Source organism: Phlebotomus papatasi, chromosome 4 (assembly GCF_024763615.1).
Source record: "Phlebotomus papatasi isolate M1 chromosome 4, Ppap_2.1, whole genome shotgun sequence".
In the NCBI taxonomy this organism is placed as follows: Eukaryota; Metazoa; Arthropoda; class Insecta; order Diptera; family Psychodidae; genus Phlebotomus; species Phlebotomus papatasi.
In genome coordinates, this window is record NC_077225.1 from 3,799,547 (window position 1) to 3,806,482 (window position 6,936).

A 6,936-nucleotide genomic window follows, 5' to 3' on the forward strand; every position below is an offset into this window, starting at 1 on the left:
AAAGTAGAGTCATTCACCTCTCAGGTGTTCACCATGATCGAAGAAAACCGTTATACATAGAATCAGTTTAAAGCTGTATCGAACATCGTTCGTCTATTTCGGTTATCACCATTTGTATCCCATTTTTCTTAGACACCTTGCATGCAGTGTCCTTTGGGAAGTTTCTTGTAGTAGAACTTCATGCTACAGCAATTTTGAATTATAACTGTCCGTTGAACAGTGCCTTTCAACTTTTTACAGCCGACACTCATTTCCTTATCCTCCTTCGTCATCTGATGTCACGTAGTAATTAGGACACCTTTATACGATTATTATTCTTTTAATTTTATTTTCAATTATGTTGAATTACGGTCTTGATTTGTTTCCCGGATCCGCAGTTGCAGGCAGCCACATTTTTTTGGACAGGTGGTACATTTCGAATGAATCGTACTATTTGCAATTTTGTTCGAGGTAGTTAGGGCAGTGTCGGTGGAAAAAGGGGTTTTTTCTTAGCCCTTCAGGCGTTCTTTTTCCCCAGCACTGTAATTCGGCCGAGGCTCCCCTTTCCGCTTTGAAGCCGGTACGCGGTGCAGTTTCGGCGGAATAGTCGAATACCTGTCCGAACTATAATGGTGCTGAAACGGGATAATTGGGGGACAAATCATCACCATTTGTTTCAAATACCTCTTCGTGGATCTTATTATATCCTCCGCGATAATCGAATTCAGGTGCTCCTTAATAAATTCTATAAATCCTTAACTAAGTTTTCTAATCATAAAAACTTTATTATTAATTTATTACTAAGTTATTTTGCAGGCGCTAAGAATTTAGGTCGGCCTTTTTGTGCAAAATCCTTAATACTTGAAATTCCAGACACTTACAAAATTTTATTTTTTTTTCTATCGAACGCAAGTTGCTCACTAATACTATTCATTTTTCTTTTGCATTTCTAATCACTATTAATTGTTTATTCACTATATTGTTATTTGTTTTGATTCTATGGCTTATCGCCCTCGCGGGTTGAAACTCTTTTTTTTTCTCCTTCTTTTGGTAACCCCGGGGTATGTGTTGCGTGTGCAACCATTTTCTGAGTGTACTGGAAGTGATGCTCTGTTGAGGCGACGAGGTCGCTGGAGGCAACGAGGAATTGCAGGGAAAAGTGGTGCAAGTGATAAGAGGACAAGATCACCTCTGCCTCTTTTATCACCGGCCGTCGGAGAGTGCACATCACTCTCGTCAACCTCCACCAGCTTCCATCAACTCACCCATCACCACCAAAGTCACCAGCCCAGTGCCACCAGCCACCCGGCAATCCAGCCTCTACCACCACCTCGCTGCACCTTCTCTCAAATTCCAGACCTCGACCACCGTGGGAGCGCAGTAGTAATAATCGCGCAGAGTACTGTTTGGTGGGCGTGGCTTTCCATCGAGCACGATACTGTTTGCTGACGCCACATCGATAACTCTGGTCGATGGGCTACCTTCAGGCCCTTCCCCCCAGCCCCTGTTGCCCCTCCCCGCTTCATTATTCTTATATTTTGTTAATAATTTTAACTGAATATCGCGCAGATTACTGTTGATGAATGATTTTCATTGGATATCGCGCAGAATACTGTTAGATGACTGATTTTCATTGGATATCGCGCAGACTACTGTTGATTCTTATTGGCTATCGCGCAGATTACTGTTGAGGAATGATTTTCATTGGATATCGCGCAGACTACTGTTGATTCTTATTGGCTATCGCGCAGATTACTGTTGAGGAATGATTTTCATTGGATATCGCGCACAGTACTGTTGTTTGAATGTCAACCGTTCTGGTGGCCATATTGGGCTTTTAAGCTGTAAATTTTAGATGGCCATCTTGAACTTTTTAGAACTTTAAGACTTTTTGAGATTGCGCTTTTAGATGGACATTTTGAATACTTGAATTAACGGAAATTACACTTTGGTGGACTCTTTCTCATGTAATTTTTTCCTCCCTATGCAATTGTATGTGAAAAGATCTGCCGTCCATGGGAATTGATCACGGGACCTCTCGGTTGCGAGTCCAGTACCTTATCCATTACACCAATCGAGGCATGATAGAATCTATGCAGAGGTCTTTCCTATGCAGTAAGCGCAATTTTCTGTATACTTTGTCATATGCACTGACCATGTGTGCAAAAATGCAAATGCAAGTGTCATAGTATGCGTGAATTGCACACACACACACACACATACTCACAGACGAACATTGCCATATCGAGCAGAACTACATCAATGCATTCTATCTATTTATTTAGTATAGATTCAACAATTACTCATACATTGTCATATCGAACAGAGGTAGAATTGACATAGTTTATGAATTTACTAGTATATGTTCGTTGCTTACTCCCACAATGTCATATCGAGCAGAGCTACAATTGATCATATGTACGTGTTTGTGATTACAGCTCAATCCCTTCATGGGTTCAGAATGTTCCATATGATCACTGACGTCATATTCAGAAAGAAGGGAGTGATATTGCTTCTTTTCTTCATTATTGATATGCATGCAATGCAGTTATTTATTTGATCAGTGGAATTTCACAATATTTTGAAAATTTCAGATCTATCAACTCCTTAGAAGAATTGCAAATTGTGTTTTTTTTGCTATTAATGAATGAAATTTTAGTTGAGATTCTTCATAATCTTTTTCTTCTGCATTGTCCAAGTGTGGAAAAATGCAAGTGCAATATGAGACCTTTTCGCTCACTCGAGCTCGAGACCATATGGGAGAGACTCTTTCTATCATTCCCGCTTGATGTCGTCATGAGATTTAAGCCATTTTCGTTGGATATTGAACGAATAACGTCACTGAGTTTAGATTTGAATGTAATCCGTTTTTCTTTGGCATGCAACTTTTGAGCTTATGTCTTTCAATAATGTTTGCAATATTTTATTTTTTTTCTAAAATTGTAACATAAATTACTAAAAATAACATGGTTTTGCATTTATTTGAATTTCTCTGACATCATACATAGACATCTCTTGATAATACGATCAAATGATCTTTATGTAATTTATCTAAAAAATATTTTTCATGCAGCGAATTTAGAATCCCAATTTTCAAATAAACTGACAATCGCAGATGTTACTATGCATTTCTATACAATTGTGGGATTATTCGAAATACGATCTCCTCTATCATGCATATAGTAAAAGAATTAAAAGATAAATGAAAAATTATTATTGAGTGCAAAATTTCATGTCTTGTGTGTGAACTCTTTTGAACGCAAGTGAGGAAAGAATGGAAAAAGTGTTAGATTTCTGACAACTTTGTATTACAATAATTGGCATTAAAGAATTTTTCCTAAATAGCCCCAAAATTTTTTTGAACAAAATGATTCAAAGTGATTGATGTTTTCTTTTTATGATAATTTAACAAGTATAAAAAAAATCTTTTAAAAAATGTACAGTATTTACCTAAGAATTTGACTAAATGGGGAAAAGGAAGTGGAATAAAATAAAATCGAAACCGATTTTTCGTAAATAAAAGTAACTTCACTTGTTGTAATTTAGAAAAAATGTACTACTTACCCCTCACATCCTACTTCTACACTTTTTTTTCTAAGATGTGAACATGACATGTCCGAACATGTTTCTACGGATATGAAACAAATATTTTGCACACGTCTGCATAATTTTCTCGGAAAATTTCGTTAGTACGATCAAAAGATCCTAAATTATTTTAGAGGAATTTTAGCAATTAGAAGAAAAAACTTTTATTTGTATGTCAGATTTAATGGTGAGTGGAGGTTAAATTCTCAGTGAAAAGTAATAAGTCGCAAAAAAAGTTGTCTGAAAATATGGAAACCCAAGAAAGATCACATCAAGTTCCAAGTATAATAAAGGAAAAGCAGCGGTTCAACAAATATAATCCTGATCCTTCTGAAGAACTTCGCAAGGAAGAGGAAAAATATGCAAAAAATCGACATCAAAATACAACTCCTGAACTACTGAATGCATACACCTACTTTCTAAATCGATTTGTTTATCACGATCGGGTTTTCTCCAGAGAATTTTTCACCAGTTGCTAAAATATGTGCCGTAAGCTACTGGGATGGGATTGACGCTGTAGAATTCACCCAAAATACATGGACAACGTTCTGTGCCAGCAAGCAAACTTTAAGAAAAATGTTGGGAGAGGATGCTGGAAAGGATGATGCTAATATGGAACTTGAGCTGCTGAATATTCAACTTGAAAACTGCATGAACATTAGTAGTTACTATGCCGTGGAAAATTCCGAACTACTTATTCTCAGTCAAAATGATGGAAATGATCGTCTATCCCTAAATATTTCAGAATTTGACAAATTAATGTTACTTTCTGAATTTATAAATGCAACTTTGATTTACAATACTTCTGTACAGTGGTATGTACAAGAATATTTTGAGAGATACAGCAATGCTTGTAAATCTTTAGGTGTGCAAAGATTGGAAAATTCTAATTTTTCAAACAGCAATACTTTTGATCCACCAGTCAATTATTTTCGCCTGTTTCATGAAATTCCTTTTGTAGCAAGTAAATCAAATATTTCTTAAAATGTAACATGTGTATAAAAATCAAATGATGTCAAATATAAAGATGAGAAAACGTAAATGTAAATTGTTTTAATCTTGTATATTTGCAATCTGAATCCTCTTAAGATAAGAAGAATGAAGAAAAAAATGAAACTTCAATTGCACAGGGTTATGCATTATGCTAATATTTATCTATACCAACATTCCCTTTTCATCTCAACATATTTGCTATGTGAGCAAGATTAAAGTCAATTAAATAAAATTATTTGTGAGAATTTTGTCTTGTTGTGAAAAGAAATTGTTTTACAATCAATTATTTCAACATCAGACAATGTTTCATCTGTGCATCAAGAAAAACAAAACATGTTTCATTGATGCATGATGAAAAAATCAATATGAAAATGCAGTGAAAAATTTTACCAACATAAAAAAAATCTGCAAAGAGATATCATATTTTTTATCATCTTGCATTTTTTCTGCATCAGAATATTTTCTTCACGTGAAAAAAATCTTCAAAGTGGCGTCTGGCATTTTTTCTCAACGTAATCTGATTTTTTCTTTGCAGCATTAGAGGATTGTTTTAATTACATTTTATAGCACAATCAAAAATGATTGTATCGAACTTCTTTGACAAAATCTACTCGATTGCATGCAACTACTTTTAAACAATTCACATGATTCCTCATGTTGATGGCAACATAAAAACAAAAAAAAATAATGATACTTTGATCAGATGCGAAAGAAAACTCATTTCATTGTTTTACAATCAATTTTATTTATAACTTAGTCGGTTGTAGTTTTTCATTACACAAAAAAATCTTGACTTCATTTTTGTTTTCTTCACGAGAAATATATTCTTGTAGTCACAACGTATGGCTCTCGGCATATAGGGCAATGTCTTGTTTTTGAAGCACATCCTTGACAAGCAGCAACGTGTCCACAAGGTAGGAAAGCGGTATCGTATTCATTGTTGTAGCATATTTTGCAGATTTTATGTGATTGCTGTACAATATCGTATTCTGCTTCTACATTATCACAATCCAAAATTTGATCGCTAAAGAATATCTCGAACAAATTATCAATTGTATTTTCATCATTAGTGTTAAAGAATTGTACCATCAATTGTTTTTTCTCCAAAATAGTCATGCTTTTTCCATTTTTCATTTTTCTTGAAATTTTTTCCACTACACCGCGACGTAAAATCTCATTTTTGTTTTCATAAAGTAGGTCGATCATTTGTGCAATTGTCTTTTTATGTAAAATAAATTGCACCAAATCAGACTCTGATTTTTCTTTTGCCAAAGCTTCTGCTAATTGTCTCAAGCTGTGCGTACTCATTGCGATATAGATTTTTTCTGAGTGATTTTTTAAGATACACCATGTTAAATAATTGTGAAAAATGTTTGTAATGAACAATTTTCAACGAAAGAAAGAAAGGGGAGAGGGATTTTTGGGTTAAAAACGCTCTAAATTTATACTTTTAACTTTTTATTGCAAATGATATAGAAAATTATACATCACTACTAGAATTTTCAGATGAATATACATGATCTGAAGCAGGTTTCCTAGAATAATATAACGTTTGTTCCTCAAAATCAGATAAAAAATCTTCCGCAGGTACTTGATCTCCTTCTGAATCAGTCACATATTCTACAAGGTAAAGATTTTTCTCCTGTTTTTCAAAGTATTTTTCTGTGAGCTTATTGTGTGTTCCATTTTATTTAAAATTCCTTCTATCCAAGATGGCGGGTCATCGGAATGTGGTCTTTTTCGTGTAAATCTTTCCAAAATTTTCTCAGCTTCTTCTTTCGTAGGATTATGATTTATCAAAAACTGCAAAACAGTTTCGTCAAATATAATTTTTATGAATTGCTTTATTCAAAAATATGGAACTCACCATGTTATTGTGTATCCGAAATATGTATTCTCCGTGAATTAGGTTGGCCTATCTTTCGTAAAACAAACTTATTGGTTTGACTGTCGATTATAGGATAACAACAATTTTACACACTTGGTTGAAATATCCAGTTCAAGTTATGCATCACTTTAAAAATTATCCAATATTGCGAAATTTAAATATTATTTTTCACACGTGCAATGAAAAATGTCTCATAAAAGTTTCAAAATTGTACGATATTTCACTGGAAAAACACCATACGTGATAAAAAGATGAAATTTGAGATTTTCCTTCTTTGTATGCACTAGGACATGTTTCGAACAAGACTTGATGGCCCTAGTAAAATACACTTACACGATCGCAACTTTTCTTGGAAAAAATCCATTCCCAGTTGAAATATGATCCTCTGCACACGTGCAATTAGGAATTTTTTAATAAAAATACTAAATTCCGGAATGATTTCCTGGAAAAGCATCATTTGCAATAAAAAGATGAAATTTGAGATTTTCCTT